Source organism: Pseudopipra pipra, chromosome 5 (assembly GCF_036250125.1).
Source record: "Pseudopipra pipra isolate bDixPip1 chromosome 5, bDixPip1.hap1, whole genome shotgun sequence".
In the NCBI taxonomy this organism is placed as follows: domain Eukaryota; kingdom Metazoa; phylum Chordata; class Aves; order Passeriformes; family Pipridae; genus Pseudopipra; species Pseudopipra pipra.
In genome coordinates, this window is record NC_087553.1 from 4,360,637 (window position 1) to 4,379,950 (window position 19,314).

At 42.9% G+C, this 19,314-nt stretch overlaps 1 long non-coding RNA gene across 1 annotated transcript in view; it reads left to right on the top strand.

Annotated features, from left to right (window-relative positions):
- LOC135414008 (uncharacterized) overlaps nt 1-19,314 on the top strand; it is a 220,626-nt gene that overhangs the window by 193,686 nt on the left and 7,626 nt on the right. The window lies entirely within an intron of this gene.

Below are 19,314 nucleotides of genomic sequence, written 5' to 3' on the forward strand. Positions count from 1 at the left end.
GAGGCGGCCCGTGGGGTGGGTGGGTGTGTGCGTGTGTGTGTGTGGTGGGCACAGGGAGTGTGGGGACGGGGGAAGAAAAAAACCCAGAAGCAACCACCTGCTCCCTTCACAGAATCGATTAGGTTGGAAAAGACCTCTGGGGACACCGAGTCCAACCTGTGACCGATCACCGCCGTGTCAACTGGACCGTGGCACTGAGTGCCACGTCTGGTCTGCCCTTTAACACCTCAGGGACGGTGACTCCACCACCTCCCTGGACAGCCCGTTCCAATGTCTAATCACGCTTTCAGAGAAGAAATTCTTGCTAATGTCCAATCTGAACCTCTTCTGGTGAAGCTTAAGACTTCGTCCTCTCATCATGTCACTTGTTACCTCAGAGAGGAGCCTGCCCCCCCACCTGGCTACAACCTGCCGTCAGGAAGTTGTAGAGAGTGAGAAGGTCCCCCCTGAGCCTCCTTTTCTCCAGACCGAGCCCCCCCCACTCCCTCAGCTGCTCCTTATAGTACTTGTGCTCCAGACCCTTCCCCAGCTCCATTGCCCTTCTCTGGACACCCTCTAGCCCCTCAATGTCTTTCCAGCAGTGAGGGGCCCAGAACCGGACACAGGATTTGAGGTGTGGCCTCACCAGTGCCCAGTACAGGGGGACAATGCCTGCCCTGGTCCTGCTGCCACACTATTGCTGATCCAAGCCAGGTGCCATTGGCCTCTTGCCCCCCTGGGCACACCTGGGCTCATGTCCAGCTGCTGTCACCAGCACTCCAGGGCCTTTCCCACTGGGCACTTTCCAGCCACTCTGCCCCAGCCTGGAGCTGCAGGGGGTTGTTGTGACCCAAGAGTAAGACCCGGCACCTGTTGAACCTGATACCATTGATCTCGGTCTGTTTATCTAGTCCAGATCCCACATTATGGGATATGGGAATGTGAGTCAGCCCTGTTTCCCCTGAAGCAGGTGATAAGTAAGGCACACTCTTATGCTTGTGACTAGACCTGTGTCTGCTCCTGAACTTAACAAGTAGGGTCCAAGCACTCTGTAGTAATTTTAGTTGAAACCATCATTCCCTCTCCTTGATAGCATTGAAGTTCTCCCCCAGGGACATGTGGAGCATTGCCAAACCAGCAGAAGAAAAAGACTCCAGGTTTCAATTGCTTTAAAAAGCAGCATGTTCGGGTCATAAATCTAAAATCGTAAAGCCTCTTGGAACAAGAGCAGAATAATTATTCTGTTCAACAGAAAAATTTGTAAAACAAATTCAGATGTTTCAACTGACTCATGCACACTGATATTAAAGTATAAATTCCACATTTCTTCCCAGTCTTACAGTCTCTGTACAAATGGATATTTAAGTACATTACACTTTCTGCTCTCATCTTCTGCTTACACTCATTACCTAATGCAGGTTGTGGTGATGCATTAAGGCAATCAACACTTGGTGCATGTTCTGGTCATAAAATATAAAGAATAGCGAGGAATCATGAGTCCAAGTGGAATTCCATGCCTACAAAAAAGAGAGTTTCATTCGACATTTAGCTACTATTTGGGTCATTTTAAATGATTGTCTTAGAAAGTGGTTCACATCCGGGAAGAGTTCTGAGACCTGCAGAAGGAAAAGCAGATAAATGGTAAGACACTGACCTACCTTTTCTCTGTCAGGTTTTGTAGCTGCTAGAGAGTGTATGAAATGGGATGCAGTGAAAGGCAAAGATAGGAAAAGTGAGGGGCTTAGAAGATCCCTCTTGCCTGGGATGTTCAGGGACCACTGAAGGTGGTGGTCTGTCACACAGCAGATAACCAGGGAGTGGAACAATCAATTATTTTCTGCCTACACCTGTAGTTGCAGGAAGAGAGTATTTCTGGTGACCATATAAAATAAGCTATATAACAGTGATAGCAGGCACTAGCAGGTAATAGTGACAGAAAGAAATCAAAAGGATTCATCAGTGGAGGTGATTCTGTAGCAGTTTTTTGGTGATAGAAAGGTTGCTGTCATCCAAAGAAACCAAACAGAGACAACTTGGAAACACGCGAAAGCCCCAGTTTTAGAAGGGCTTTCTTCTCAAATCTAGGTGGCACATTTTGTGATTTTTGCATTTGAAAAAAAGCCACAGATCTGTCACAGAACCTGTGGTAACCTTCACTCACAGCCACCAGTGTAGCAGCATCTTGGCATCTTGAAAGATTTTACTATCTTCCCTTCCCCTTCTGCCTACCCATTCCTCTTCCATTGCCATTCCTAAAGGGCATGAAATGCTCCTACAGCTCAAACCACCTACTTTTGTGGCCTACAGCCCTAAAGGCTTTCTCTTGTGTGTAATCTCCTTTGGTCCTTTTTGTTATCTAGACCCACAATTCTGTTTGTCCTTACACGGCTTTCAGCCTGGGATAGCAGCTTGGAGCTGATAGCAAAGAAAAACATGTCATACTGGAAAACCAAGTGAGATGGGGCACTGAAGAAGACAGGTCAGGCAATGCTCTTCAGGGTCCCAGCATATTTAGTCTGTGTCTGGGGAGCTGAAGCACTGTCTTGGTGATCAACCAGAGCTGTTGCTTTTCATTCCCATTCATCTTTGACTTACCAAAAAGAATAATATGTCAAATGAGAAGGATGTTTGGATACTGTTAAACAGGGGGCTGGGGTTCTGCTTATTTCATTTCCATAGTATATTTATATAGTATATTTACAGATGGAGAATGGAAATGGATAAAAGCTTAGCTATTTCTCCAACCTCCAGCATAATATAGCACACTACCTCATCTCTCAGACCTCCAAGAGATTCTTTGACTAAACTAGGAGACCAGACATGAAATCTTTAGTATTTTTAGGATGATGAAAAAGGCTAGAAACAATAAAACCCCTTAGTCCTATCTGTCTTTATATTTGACAAAGGGATAGGCTAAGAAGCAAATATCCTGGAAATTACCATAAAATTTCCCCTCTTCTCTCTCCAGACTGTATAAATCTGAGGAGTACATGACCCAGGGTAATTGGGAGGCTGTTGGATGAGGATATTTGCAAGCAGAAGGGTAAAAGAGATGGTACTCTCTGGACATACTGTTTATGGAGTCTTCCTCTGTGATAGAGCCTTATTCAACTATTTAAAAAAATGTAGGATTATTAAAAGTATTTGGTTCTGACACCTCACTGATTGCTTCATGTTACCTTCACCTTGTGCTTTCTTCTACTGCCCACCTAATATTTCTACCTGCTCACCTTCCACTTGCTAAATGTCAAGTCTCTTATTTTTGCCTGTGTCTTGGCTCCAGCTTCTGGCTTTCTGGGATTTCTGGGCTGTATCTTTTTCTTGAAGAGAGAAGGGCAAGGGTAAGTCTGAAAAAAAAAGAGGGTGAGTAGCAAGATCTGTAAAACAGGTGTGCCATAAACTCGCTTCCCTGCAAAAACCGACAAAACAAAGGGATTTTGTCACTCCTGCTGGTCCTGCAGATTACACATCTAATGGCTTGTTTGCATTCTTTTAATTAATTAATTAATTTAATTAATTAACACATTCATTACTGTGTTCAGGAATAAAAGGGATGGGGCTTCTCAGCCAGGGGATGAGAGAATGGCTGAAAGGCCAGGAAAAAAACCAGCTAAGTGTGGGCAGCAGCAATCAATGTCATTCACAGCTCCAGGCTGTGCCTGCAGCCAGAGGAAGAGAGAATGCAATATAAGAAATGAGGAACCTCCAGGGGCAAGAAACAAAGATGAGAGACAGCTCCTCAGTGGCAGATTTACAGTCACATGTTTATTTTTTGATGTCATGTGTAATATGCCCAATGTCATATCTGTGGCCAGTGACCCTGTCCTAGTTAGAACAGCTGGGACCAGTTCATCACTGTATGGGTGTAACCCAAAACTGTGTATTCGATAGCCTTCCATGCCATTTCCCAGAAACTGGTATCAACAGACTATTTACACCTTCTGCCCAGAGCAGCCTGACTCCTCAGGCTATAAACTAGGTGTTAAGAGGTCTGCAAGATAGGAGGGTACCTCCCTCTCCTCACACTCTTTTGTGGAACTCCCCGCCCAGAGGGAAGTACTGAGCATTCCTGCCTGAACTGGAGAAAATATAATCTTGGAGTCTTGGAACTTTTGGAACCATTCGTGGGATCCAGAGGAAGCCTGCAGATCACCGCTCTCAACCAAACTGCAGACCACCACTCTCGACTGGACTGCAACCACCACTTTTCAACCAGACTGCAACTATCACTCTCGACTGGACTGCAATCACCACTCTTGACCAGACTGCAACAGCACTCTCACCAACAGGTTTTCCCCTCTCCTTTTACTTTGGACTCAGGGGGCCCAAAGAACACCACTCTGTTCATGGCCTAGGGTGCTGGGTTATACATTTGGGTTTTGTGGGTTAAAACCAATTGTTTATCTGTATAATTGTACTTATTGTATTATTTTATTAAATTGTTATTCTGACTTATAATCTCTCCTTTGAGTTGAGTTCATTTCCCCTGCTGGTTTACCTTTAAACCAGCGCAGACCCCATTGTCGGTGCTTACCCCATTGTCCCCCCAGTGCAAATGGTTGTCTCTTAGGTGCCAGGACCTTCATGACAACAATTCGAAGGTCATACAAATACTAAATGTTATTTTTCTTCCTGTCTGACTAACAGAATAACAAACACCAGCGTATCAAGTGCTTGACTAAATCCCTTTATTGATTTCACTATAGAGATGGGGTACATTAACAACAGCAACAACACATCTTAAGTAGAGATAAGCTTAGATACAAGGAACAATTATAGAAATATTTGCTATGCAGCCTCCTCCTGCTCAGGGTCTGCAAATCATTGATATCAGCCTGCCCCAAAGAAGTTATAATGGATAAGAACTGAAAATAACATAAAACCAGACAATATAATAATATTTACCAACAAATACATCTGAACCTGGGGTGCATCCAGAGGAGGACTCTGTTTTAACTGAAGTGTAGGTTATGACATAGAACAAGCACGTGGTGAGTCTATGGTACGGGATGTGGTCCCTGAACTGTCTTTCTATAGAAATAGTTGCTTCTGGTGTCGGTAAGAATCCGACTTGGAGTACTCCAGCAGTGAGTGCACCTTGTCGACTCCCTATGGGAGTGTTTCTTCTGTGTGAAGATAGAATCTAGCCAGGAATCCCTGCACAGCCATTAGGGGGGCCTTGTACATCTAAAAGGTTGGTGGTTGTGGTTGTGTTGCTGATGCTGCCTTGTTTAGTATCGCTCCTGCAATGGGCCCTGCAGGATGCGATGCGAGCGGCCTTTGTGGCACAATTACAGACAGGGGGAATTGTGGGGTAAAGTCACAGCCCCACAAATGAAGTTTGAAGGATTTGGAGTGTTGCAGAGTGTTAGGCCATTTCCCGTGAGAGCAGTGGAGCTATTAGATAGTTCCCATGGACACAGCCTTGAGCTGTGTGGCTAAGTGCAGGTGCTGCATTCCTGGATGTTGTTGTAAGAATATGTTTGTGTTGTATATGGGAAAGTAGAGGTGGGAGAACTGAATAAAAAAGCTGCCTGCTGCGCTGAGCGGGCAGACATCCCTTTGTCTCACCATCCTCATGTGTGTTGTGTGTCTTCTTCCCCCCTTGGACCAGGACCCCTTCGACAGATACCCAGCGACAATATGTCTTGCCCAGATATGGAGAGGTTAGAGGTTTAACAGAGATCTGGGATGACATAACTGAAGAGTGATCAGACTGATGGCAGGTCTTCTTTCATACAAGTCTCTTCAGAGAAAATCATGTAAAAGAAAACAAGCATTATGTCCTGTTCTGTTGAACAAGCAGAACCTTCCTGGGCTGAGTTATCTGGAAATAAAGAGACAAAAGTTACTAGAATTAGAGAATCTCACTGAAGATTAACCTGCTGTGAGGGTCCTATGAGTAAAGAGAGGGCACCTCTGTGCCATGAGAACCATAGAAAGACTTGGGATGCTTTGGGATGGAGGTCTGGTCATGTAGCTATCACAAGGGAGCCACTCAGTGACAACTTCCAGGGAGAGCGACCTGGAAGAGCGATTAAAAATGTTTTGTGGCTCTATGTAAGGACTACATGTGGATGGGAAGGATTTCTCTGAGGATTTCTCTGTCCACTGCCATTCCTAGTCTGAATTGAACAACTGTTATCCTGATTGCCTTCAAATCCCAGACTGAACTTCCTTGTGAGGGGAAGAGGAGGGGCAGGCACTGATCTCTTCTCTGTGAGGATCAGTGACAGGACCTGAAGGAATGGCCTGAAGTTGTATCAGGGGAGGTTTAGGTTGGATATCAGAAAGAGACTCTTTCACCAGAGGGTGGTTGGGCACTGAACAGGCTCCCCAGGGCAGTGGTCACAGCACTAAGGCTGACAGAGCTCAAGGAGTGTTTGGATGATACTCTTGGGCACATGCTGTGACTCTTGGGGATGGGCCAGGAGGGCCAGGACTTGGACTTGTGGGTCCCTTCCAACTCAGCATCCTCTGTGATTCTCTGAACAACCCAGCATTTGGTTTGGGAGCTTCCTTGCACCTCATCTGATAAATGCAAATGTGTTGTATGAAAATAGGACACGGTTAAAAATGGCTTACCCTGTGTGTCAACAAGACGTCAGCGTCCACCTGAGAGGCTGGGACATTTCACTGCCAAGAGGATGACAGTGATGAACAGAATCACTGCAGTGAAGACCAGAGCGAAAACAACGTAACACCAGTGTGAGTTCTCCAAGCAGGTCACTGCCAAAGGGACAAGGGAGATGAGTCTCACCACAGGCAGAAAGCAAAGTCAACTTTTGTTCTGAGTTATGGGAGGATGCAAAATCGCTGTACCAGGCCTTCAGCAGGAGTGTGTTACACTGGGTGCTGTAGATCTAACACCTGTATATGTATGTAGGTTTATATGTATACAAACCTGTGTGCATACATAAAATCATGTTTTCAGGGGCAGAAGAGCCCTTTTCCTGGCCATTCCTAATTTTTATCATCATAGCTGTTGAGAAAACACCTAAAAATGTGACCTCTTACCTTCTGTGGCAAAGCACAGCTTTGCCAACCCTGTCATGTCAACATTTTGCCATGTGCACACAGCACAGCCAGTGCTTCCCACTCTGAAATATACCCTGCCTTTTCCTTGGAAAATGCCTTGCAGTGGTTGTGTTATTTTCCTGAGGTTACAAAACTGAAGACCCACAGGGAAATCCTGTAGTTCACATTCAGGCTTTAAAAAGGTGTTATAATAATTTGAAATTCTAGAGACTCTTTCCAGATTATCATAATTTTTAAGCACAACAAAGAAACACTTGTTTCTATGGTCTTTAAATCCCTGTCTCCATCATTTTCTGCTCCAACTGTAAGCCTGACTAGGATCTTTGTGTTCATTAGATCCCCATTCCTTCATACTTTCCATGTAAACCACCCCCCAATCTAATGGAGAATTAGAACATACATCTGATTTCTGTGGTTTTAAAGAGGTTGCAGTGAAGAATGTGAAGGGACAGAGCTCTTCTATAATAATTTTCCATATTTATAGCATATATTGATATTCCTTGAACAAAATTCTGAAAACCTGGACAGTGTAGACAGAATCAGAGGGAGGAAGTGAGGACTGAGGGCTATAAAAAGGCAGCTAAAACCCAGATGGGTCGATGGCCATATATCAAAACTGTATTAGTGACCACACTTTTCATGCTGCAGTCCCCTCCTGCATTCACTGGGATAAAATCATTATTAATGAAATGCATTTCAATGAAAGCAGTTTTGCCTCTGTAACAGCCAGATTGAGATCTCCACTTGTCCCACTCTCTCATCTGCCCAACCACCACTTTTAATCAGAAAAACCATCTGAAGCTTTCAGTTTCTTTTCCTTGTTGTAAGGCCAAATTAAAACCCCAGTGGAAATACCTGTTCTCACTAGCATTTGCCGCAGCTACCACTTTTCTCTATAAATATCTTGAATGCTCTTATTGCATTGCATGAATGGAATATTTTCTTTCATTCTCTACTTCATTTTCACCTCACATACAAGAGCTAAAACTCATATCCAAGACATGATTTCACTTTGCAGAACAAAATTTACTTACACAGTTTGAGAAAATTTAATATATCTTAAAATTTTAACTTAAGAAGTGATAGACACATTTTTTCTGACACTTGTCAAAACACTGTCCAGAATTTTTGCTTCCTGGCTATCACTTTGTAAAAGTAGCTCAGTTTTGTTTTAAATACAGAACAGTTTGGGTTGGAAGGGACCATAAAGATCATCTCATTCCAACCCCCTGCCATGGGCAGGGACACCTTCCACCAGCCCAGGTTGCTCCAAGCCCCATCCAACCTGGCCTGGAACACTTCCAGGGATGGGGCAGCCACAGTTTCTCTGGGCAACCTGTGCTAGGGTGTCACCACCCTCACAGGGAAGAATTTCTTCCTAATATCAACATCTCTTTGGACACTTAGCCCTAAGCAACTCCTCCACTGTGTGTAATACAAAGAGATATACAAAGAGGATAAAATGCAATGAGAAAAGGTGAAGTGTCCTGCTGTGTTGTGGTACCTGAATGTGTAATTTTGGATGTGCTGTCAGGTCTGTCAGATCTCCATTCCACCTTCACCTCAGCATATGTGATTGGATCACCTGCAGGAACAAAAAGTGTTGCAATTAGAACCTGCCCAAGGCCAGCCCTTGCCATGCTCATTGCACTCAATCCCCTGCAGCATCAGACCCTCTCTGGGAAAGTGAGAAGAGCAACAACATGCAAGAGACGTTGCTTTATTACTTTTTTTTTCTGTCACTGAGTAAATGTGCCAAAAAGAAATTACTAGGAGATTTCATGCATATAATTGCCTTGCTGTGCAGTTTTTCAAAATAAAATAAAATAAAATAAAATAAGGAAATATTATTCAGTTATTAAATCTATGAAAATTTTAAAAAACCCTTCTAGGTGACCATAGGTTGTCACACAGTGAACTACTCTAATAATAATTCTATTTTTTCTTGTTTTACACACATATATACATTCTGTCAACCTCTAAGCAGAAGTTAATCAATGACAACTTCTTTTCAGTGAATTAATTTTTTCTCCTGTTTATTTCTCAATAAACTTCTTCCTACTGAATTCAGATCTTGTACATGGCTACAAAATATGCCTTTTGTCTTGTTTCCTCTTTCACAAAGAAGAGCACAATTCCTGTTGGAACAAAGCATGTGCATAGAGCAAAGACAGGGTATTTTCCCATCCCTAATGAATGAAACATAATTTTAAAATGTATGTAAAATATAAACATACTGTTTTCATTTCATCCACGGATTTTTCTTCCTCAATTTCATCCTTCCATGTGTTTAAATGAGATTTTTATTAATGGCTGGTCATCACATGATCTACCTCCAGTCACTGCTTTCCATGCATGGAGCCTGAGGCAGGCACTTCAGAACTTTCTATAGTCTTACATCAGGCTTTCAAATGTGACAGGACAGAGATCTTCCCATTCCCTATCTGGTGGTCAATGAGTAGAAAACCCTCCTATGCCCCAGTAACCACTGGAATGGTTGTGACACTCCTGGTTGCACCCAGTAAAAAAAGTGCTTCACTGTGTGTTACAAGATTTTTACAACCAACAGCACAAAAAATCTTGTCAGGGTGGGTTTCCTCAAAAGTCTGGAAATGCCTGGCAAATTACTTTCTCTGCCTTCCTCGCCTCAGTAGTGGAGCATTCCTGTCTGCTGGACTATCAGAAGAGCTCAATCACCAGATTAGCTAACAATAAGGTGCAAGGTGGGCTGGAAGAGGAACTGGCAGCAGGGTTTTCAGCAGCAAGCCATTCATTTTCCCAAGAAGGCATGTGGCTTGCTGAAACTGCTTTGCTTTAACCACAAGAACTAAGATTTCCTGTCTCATAGGAGCTTTCCCTATCTTTGGAGGCCTTGCCCACACTTGTCTGTTCTTACATGTGGATGCTTACACTGCAGAACAGCGGAGATCTCTCTCACTATCCCTGCAAAAACAACCCATTCTTTGGCTTTCAGTGGCCAGTGCTGCATGGAAAGCCCACGGAAGGCAAAGATGATGTTTAGGTACCTGACTTCTATTATTTAGTTGAGTTGCATCACCTAGATAGTGTTTTCAAACTCACATAGTTAAAGGTGTGTCCAGAAGGTATCTCACTGCCCAGGGGATGTCTACAGGACCATTGGCCCAATTCAGCAATTTTGTGCAATCAGGAAAGCTTGTGGGAAGAGGTACAACTAGAAAGATAACTGCAGGTGTAATGAGATGAGGAACTGCCCTGTGACACAGTTTATCCTCCACTGGGTGATATTAAATCCAAGGATGAACTATCAGAGTAGGTGAGCGACAGGACATGTTTCACAGCAGTTTTCGGTAGGTGTGGCAGCAGAAGGAAGGAAGAAGCTATATTTTTACATCAACTGCAACACAACACCTTGGAGGTTGCCTGCTTTGCATATTTTGCCTCATTTCCCAGGAGCTTCTTCCATCAAATTTGCTTGCTGAAAGTGTATGAAATAAATTGTTGTTGGTTTTTTTTTTTTTCAATCTTAAGAAAGAAACCAAACAGATTTTTCTCTGAAGTGCCACGGGGAAGACGAGCAAATGCAAATTTCAGCAGTGCAAAACGTAGGACACGTCCAGGCCTGCAGGTTAAAAGCTCTGTCCTCCTCTTGTAAAAAGTCAAGGAAGCAGAAGCTGAAGGCAGAGGAAAAGCAGGTTGCAGACTAACTAGTGGACAAGCGTAGTGGTTGTGGGAAAGCAAAGCAAACTTAGAGCCACAAAATCAGGTAAGGCAGCACAAACATTGAAGTGTGTAACAAGAAAATGCTCACAGGTAGGGCAGTATGAACACCCCTTTTTTTATGGCCTACGTTATAATTTTTGTCTCAAAGGAGCAAATTTAGCCTTGCTCTATCAATGACTTAATGTCAAATATGTATGGATTAAGACCGCAAGGTCTCTTGAGTCTTTTCAGGCAGGTGGGTGATAGGCAACATCCCTGCTCTGAATTCTCTGTAATGGCAAACACCAAGCTTTGGCCTGAAGAAAAGCAACGTCCTAAGGGTGCCAGGGCTGCTGAGATCTACCTCAGACTTACAAAAAATGTGGAATCTAACCCATTTTTTTAGAACTTTCTAAAAAAATCTTTCTCGTGCAGCTGCCAAGGAGTCAGAACAGTTTAACAGAGTTTGGCAGAAGATGAGAACTTAGTTTCCTGCACTCGGGCTCTCAAGTATGAAAGCAATGGAACACACACAGAAATCAAAGAGAGAGGTTGTAAGAATGGAAATATTTATAAATATAAGAATGTGAAAAAATATTAATTATAAAGATAGGTGAGGTTTTTTCACTATATCTCAGTAGCACACACCGATGCTGTTAATAGATGTTTAAAATTTAAATTTAAAATTTAAAATTTAAAATTTAGATCAATTTAAAGTATTTCTTCATGCAAGATACTACAAACAGCCTGTGGAAGTCAGTGTTTTAGGATAATATTAAAATAAAGCATTTATTAAGACACCAAAAGGGATGCAAGATTAGGAGAAGTGACAAGAATTGGTGATATTTTACTATTGCAATTGAAAAGATTTTTTTCAAAATACCATGCTGTCCTACTCTAAAGCATAAGAAAAATATTTTGCATGAAATTTGGTTACTTATTCAGCCTTATAATTGCCCACAAAAAATTTTTAGATACTGAATTTCCAAGCATCTCATACTGATAAAATATATGTCTTAAAAACATGAATTATTTCCTGCTTTTATCCATGAATGGCTATATTTTGCACTTTATTACTTGAAAATAAAGTTTTTGAGTAATCAGTTTTACAGTTGAAGATATCAGTAGGTCATACAAAAATTGGAGGGCTAACAGTTTTCAAAATTACAGAGACTTCTATTAAAATTTGACTTGCATTTTTCTCGCCATAGAACTTTTAGAAATGAAAAAGGGGGACAGAGACAGATAAAGAAAGAAAGAGAGAGAGAGAGAAAGAAAGAAGAAAGAAAGAGAAGAAAAACTAGAAACAGAACTATCATTTTAGAATTTAAAAATATTTCTGGTGTCGAAGAAAGGAATCAAATTAAGATATAAAATAGAAGTGTACTGCAGGAGGGAGAAGTCCATTCAGCTGTCAATGAGTTTCCAATAATCCGTGTAAATATCTTCAATGTCTGAACATTAACTTTTTTCAGAAACAGAACATTTCAGCCATACTACTGAAATCCAGAATGAGATTTTAAAGGTCAGTCTTCACTTTCGCTAGAATTCAGTATTTATTCTATTTAATAAACATGAATTTGCCAAGCAAAGAGATATATAATAAACAGGGGAGGTTATTAACAGTTATCAAAATGCTTTCAACATGACTTCTGAATGATCTAAGAAAGAATGAAACGTGGCATCGAGCAGAGGGAAATGAAGTAACATTAAATTATGAATGGTATTAATATTATTAACATTATTGCATTTTTTTACCTGTATCTGAAGTTTCTGAAGTGAAATGTACTCTTTCCTTGGGTGGTACCTCAGCATAAGCCACCTCACTTGCCATTTTGAAAAGTTGCTTTCAGACCTGCAATCAAAATGGACTCACTGAAAAAATACCATCCCCTATTTTTGGCCACTCTCCACCATACCACATGAGGTCAAAACAAGTGTTTAGATGTCTGTAAAACGGAAGGAAACCAGAACCCTTTTTTTTCAAATGTAAATTCTCACCTTGTAGCTTTTGGTAAGCAGTTCTTCATTCTTACTCCCTTCTGATGGTGTATGTTCTATTAAAGTTGTGATTTTGATCAACTTTCTCATAAAATGGGACCTTCAGCCCACATGTAATTTTTGTTTGGAACTCAAGCTGGCAACATGCTGAATGTGTTCATATCCTCCTCAAACCAACTGGACACTAAAATGTGTTTCAACTCAGATCGTGATGATTAGATTGTTCGGTTCGTGATTAGATTGTTCAGTTTGTGATTATCAGATCACTTCCTCCTAAACTTCAGTAGTTCAGGGTTGAAACCAGGAAACGATGATGTAGGGAGGTTTTTATTGCTGAAAAAACAAATTGCAAGAGTTTGGAAAAAAATTTTTTTCTGCATTTAAATTTTCTTTAAATTTATTTCATGAAGAATAAAATTAATTTTAAAAATCAGGTTTGAAAATGTTGCTATAAGGCCAACTTTCTTTTTTTTTCCTTTGGATTTTCATCCTCATAGAAATTTCTAATTTTTTTGAGTTTATGGTAACTTAAAATTATAGCAAAACTTTGAATTCTTCTCCCAGGGGAATTTCTGCTCTTCAATCAGCTCTACACCACATGCTAGTCCTCATATCCCAGTGGCATTATTAAACTCAGAATTAAACCAGGGCTGAGTCTGATCTATTATTCCTCTTTATGTTGGTCATCAAATTTTCTCATTAAAGACAGACAACACAGTTCTTTGGAATTATCATGATGGTAAGTCAAGAAATGCAATATTTTGACCTCTTGGAACCAGCCATAGAAGAAGTATGAAAGAAAGAAAGAATGACTTCAGCATTTTCAGCTTAAATGACTGAACTGTGTTGAGAATGGGCTTTCACAACACTGGTAACTGAAAAGTTCTGTATTAATAATAGAGTAATAGAATCATTTGGGTTGGAAGGGACCTTAAAGATCATCTCATTCTAACCCACTGCCATGGGCAGGGACACCTTCCACTAGCCCAGCTTGCTCAGAGCCCCATCCAACCTGGCCTTTAACACTTCCAGGGATGGGGCAGCCACAGCTTCTCTGGGCAACCTGTGCCAGGGCCTCAACCCCCTCACAGGGAAGAATTTCTTCCCTACATCTAACCTGAATTTCCCCTCTTTCAGTCTGAAGCCAAACAGGTTTTTTGATTATTACATGTACATTTATTATTCTTTACATTTACTTTTTTAGTAGCTCTGGCCCATCATGAATGACCTAGTTCATGTTCATGATTCAGGAGTCTTCCTCTTGAGAGAGGAGGTTTCTGGCAAGACAGACAAGCACCATCAGGTTGATCTTCATTATTTTATGCACTTGACAGAACTGATGGAGCGGTCACATACAAAGCTCTTTCCTTGGAGGTCCTGTCCTTCAGCAGCAGCCTGGGACACTGCAGGAATGGAGGACACATCTTGCTCCTGCTGCCTCCTTCAGCTGGTCCCTCAGGAGACATTCAGGGACCATTCCTCTGACCTTTCAGGAGAATGTGCTAGGACCATGGAGGTAGCTATTTCTCTTTACTAATTGGAAAGTAGATGTTAATGGACAGCTTAGATTTCAGCACCTAAAGGGCAGACTATCTCAGGGTTGAAGAATTTCTGTTCAAAGGAACATGGAATTATAGAGCGGTTTGGGTTGGAAGAGACCTTAAAGATCACCTAATTCCAACCCCCTTCCAGCTGCAAAATCCATCCCCTTCTAATTCCAACATCCCACCCTTCCCTTAGCAGGTAGGTGGTAATTCAGTTGAAAAAGACATTTGTTGCTTGGCTTTGCAGCCAAGATGTTCTGAGGAAGATTCTTTAGCAAAATAACATGAGGAAGGGATTTTTATTGGTACTTAAACACTAAACGGTGTCCTCGGTGCCAGCAATGCAAAGCTAGGCTAAATTTATTTATTGTAGCATCCAAGGTTTTTGAAGACACCTGGGGAAAGGAGGAAAGAGGCTCTGGAGACACAGAAGCCAGTGATGTTTGATCATTTTTTCCATCCTGTGTATTAATTAGCCCAGAACTGGCCAATTATTTTGTTAGTGGATTTGAGGAGAGCATGTAAAGATGGGTATTTTAAGGGTTTGGAAGAAGTTTATTTTTCCCTCCTACAGCAATCCTTTGCATTTTAATTACATGAAATAGTCACTAGATGTCTCTACTGCACCATACTGTACATTGTTTATAAAGAGTATGAGCAGCGTAAAGTAACTTGTTAGAGACAAGTGGAGTGTGAAGGAGAAAGAAGCCTGGAAGATAAAGGTAGATAAAGGAAGATACCAGGTTTTGATGGCGGGGGGGCTTCTAGGGTGGTTTCTGTGAGAAGCTGCTGGAGGTTTCCTCCGAGTCCAAGACAGCCAATTCCATACAGCTCCAGGACGGATCTGCCGCTGGCCAAGGCTGAGCCCATCAGGAGTGACCCCGTGCAAGGGGTGGACTCACGCTGGAAAAGTTCATGGAGAATTTTCTCCCATGGGAGTAGCCCCACAGGGAGCAGTGGAAGGACTTTTTTCCCTAAGCAGCGGCAGGAACAACCTGTGATGAACTGACCGAGGGATCTCTTCCTGCCCTTGTTTCAACCCATGAACCCTTTGTTATATTTTTTTCTTCCCTGCCCAGTGGCAGAGGGGAGTGATGGAGCAGCTTTGGTTGGTGCCTGGCATCCAGCCATGGTCACCCCACTACAAATTCCTAGTTAAAGGAAATCCCTTGGCTTAGGCTAAAAAATCCAGCATTTCCCTTCCCTGAAATAGAAAATAGCATGCTGTTATTCCTGCACTGGGGCAGAGTAGAAAGGGGACAATCTATGGAAAACCTTTTGGCTTTTTCATGGTTTTGAACTCTTCCCTGTGGAGAATAGATTCATATCATTTATGTCCAAAACAAGCACATAACTTGTGCTTGTATTTATGTATATAAATCTCCATGGATATAGGTCACACTATCACTTTGAGTTTCAACTTCTGAGCATGAACTGATGAGCTGACTAGAGCTGAACAAGCAAAACAGCAGCCACTGAGAATGGCATTAAAATAGTATTTTCCTTTTTCTCTTTTCCTTTTAAGGAATCTCTATGAGGTGGCAGGTGAAAACTTAGTATTCCTGAGCAATAAGTCCTGTATTTTCAGGAGGGTGGAGGCGCTGCCATCTGATAATTCACCACCATTTCCGTATATTTTTTCATAGAAGGGGAATAGGAAACTACTTTTATTATTGCTTCTGACTAATACATCTCTTAGGAATGCATTCAAAAGTACTGAATGCTGTACATCCAGGTAATTCTTTTGACAGCAATCAGAGGCAAGAGAAGTGTTGACGCCTATACTTCCCTCTATTTAGTGTCTTACCAGCTCCTGTTCATTCTTTGTAAGGGCAGCGACAGCCCAGGTGTGGAAAGTATGTTTTGAGGGGATTCACAGTCTGCTTGGGAGACCAGAGACACAATACTGCGGCGGGGGGCTTCTCGGCACGGCGTGGCTGTTCCTCGGTGCGGCGGTGGCCGGAAGCGGTGGGAGGTTCCTTCGGGGTCTGCGTTGCTCTTGGTGGGTTTCTCCTTGGCGTGGAGGCTTCACACAGTGGCTATCGGCATGCGTGGGTCGGCAGGAGGTGGCTGCGGGGCTCCCACGGTCCGCTGGGCGGTATGGGGGTTCCGGCGCTGCGGCGGGGGTCGCGGTGTGGCGGCGCGGTGTTAAGGCGGCGCTGGTCTCTGTTCGGCGGTCCCGGCGGCACGCAGCATGAGGCCCCGGCGGCTTGAGGGCGCAGGGAAGCGGCCGGCGGCACACGCGTGGCTCAGCCGTTTCACCCGCGTTTGTAAACCGCGGCTTTTGCCGGGTTGCTAGGCAACGGGCGCTAGGTGCCGGTCCCGCAGCCGGCGGCAGCCGCCAGTGGCGTGCGCGGGGGGGCCGCAGCAGGTCGCGCGGGGCTGCAGCGCTTTCCGCTGGGTGGAAGGGTGCGCCGATGCGGGCTTCCCGGGGTCTGGCAGTGGGGCTGGGGATGTTAGAGGGCGGCAGCGGAGCTGATTTCATGCGGCTGGCGGCCGCGGCGGGTGGCACGGGTTTTCCCGGCGGCTTTAGTGTGCTCCACCGCCCGGGTTTCTGAGCTGCGGACATGGTGCCGCTCAGGGATTAGCCCTGGCCGCGTGCTGGATGTAGGCGCTGCCTCTCAGTCTGACTCGGTGGATGCTAGACCCTGCTCCGCTCTCTCTGGCTGTCCGCTGTTCCAATCTCTCGGCTTCTTGTCTTCTTTCTTCTCGTTCCTGTGCACTATCCCTAATATTTTTTGAGCTGAGTATTTTAATTCCCGTTTCTCATGCGCTACTGAGACAACGGATTTACAGACGTCTCGGTTTCTTTCAGTGAAAAGCCCCCGCCTTCAGATAATTAAGACGATACTCGGGGCTTACCGATCTTTTGCCTGATCCAGGATATTTTAATCTATCCTAATATAGGTTTCATGTCCCCGTCCGATGCGCCACGTGTAGGAACCACGTGTCGTTATACCTTTATATAATAAAGAAGGATGCACGCCCTTTGTGAGGTGGAGAACAAAGAGATTTAATTCAAATTCGGCGCTTCCTTTTATCCCCTAAAACCACGTGACTTTATAACTAATAGGGTTATCCATTTAGACGCATACTCCTTTGGGCTTCTCTGCCCCTGCACGTCCCCCGTGTCTTGGACACGCCTCCTACACAATACTATTTTTTTCTGTAGTTACCAGGAGAAAGCTTTCGGCAAGATTTCCTGTGACAACCTTATTTCAAATATTTGAAGGTCTTCCTAAGTCTGAGCAAATCCATCTACAGTGTATGTCATAAATGGCGTTAATAACAACCATGTGGTGCTGGGTTGAAATTAATAATTGTCTGCCTTTTACTAAAAAGTAATGCAGTATTTTATGCACAATGTTAAAAAAGCCTTCATTTTACAGATTTTATGATGCATTAAAAAAACTAAGAGTCGTCGTGAAATCCCACAAGAAGCAGTTGTACTTCAGATGTATTTCCTAAGAATATATGTTAATGAAATTTTGGATAGATAAACTGAAAGCTGTATTCTTGCAGAAAACATCATAACAGTTTGTTCTTATTATTTTTCTTACATTTATTCCATGATGCCTTCATTTGGATAAAGGCAAACTATGGAATTATGATCTGCCCCTTGCTCAGCTCACCTGAACTATCATGTGCGAGCTTGGATAACTTATTTTTTATTGTATAATTTTGAACTAGTGGTATTTGGATATTAAGGAATGAAAAGATATAAAAATTGTAATTCTACAGTGAATAAAGTCCTCTATTTTTTCCAGGGATTGTCTTTCTGTTGCAATCAATTAAAGCCTGGCTGGCTCCATTAGCTTAGAAGAAAGCACTCATATAAGGACGGTATTCCATTAATGACGGAAAACACCAGAAGTGAATCTTCTGGGAAAGAACGCTCTGTAGGGACACTAGTCCTGGATCAGGTCCCAGCTTCACACACAAGAGCTCCCATAGACGACTGTACTAAGTTGTCTCTGCTTTCCACTGGTGCAAATGAAATCAGGACTCTGCATTTCGAAAGCTGTGCAGGTCATTTATGACTCATGTAAATAATTTATTTTGATACAAACAGAATACGAAGAGGAATGCAATGAGTCTCAAAAACTTACAGTGTGGAAAGCTCCCTTAGTGAGTTCCTGGGGAGAGGCAATTTGAGAGGCAGGAGGTGTAAGGCAGTTTGGGGCTCTTGGCTGTTTTACCTTGGATGTTTCCTCTGAGATTCTGAGACAAAAAGACGATCAAGAACTGTCTTGAATAAACTGCACTTAAATACAACTACAGATTTTGGATTGTGTTTTTCTAGGCTGAACTAAGCTATTTTCTGTTGCCAAAGTCCTTCCCCATGTTGGCAGTTTTCAGGGAGCACTTTCATTGTTACGAGAAAGGTTTCCCTTGAGATCAGCAGCTTTCAGGCAGCGCAAGCAGCTGTTTTGCCAGTCAGTGATATTTGCACAGTTACCCTCCTTCAGCTTGTTCTGAAATTGCTGTTCAGGATCAGGTGTTACTGGAGGACATGTAACACTTGTACACAGAAAGCTACAAAGGGGGGGGATTATCCATGAGTGACTGATACAGCAACAATGACACACTCACACAGGCCTGTGTTAGATAAACGAGCATTGTAATCACTGATTCAGACATTTCTGAACAGAGATGGGACGGTCTAAATGTTTAGTCGTGAGTGATACCTTAGAGTTCATCAGAATTGTCATTTTTCTCAGGTTCGTTTGTTAATTGCATAAAAACTCTTTAAACAGGTCCCTTCCTTCTTGCAGATATCCCATTTCAGCTATTTTCCAGCCATGCATGGTAAACCTAAAAAATAGAGGACACTTCTGAGAGTTATCAATCTCAAAGCCCACGATCATTCAAATTAAGCCTTCCCATCCCATTTGTAGGGATTCCTCCTGTAACAAAGAGAGCACCAACTGCAAATAACTTGCATGTTAAAGAACTTGCACGGACTGTGACATGGTAAGGGCTGCAAATGGGAAGTCTGAGAAAGGAGAAGAGGGGGGTGATTTATCAGCACCATAGACATTGTTAATCCCATCTCTCGAGGCTTCACCTC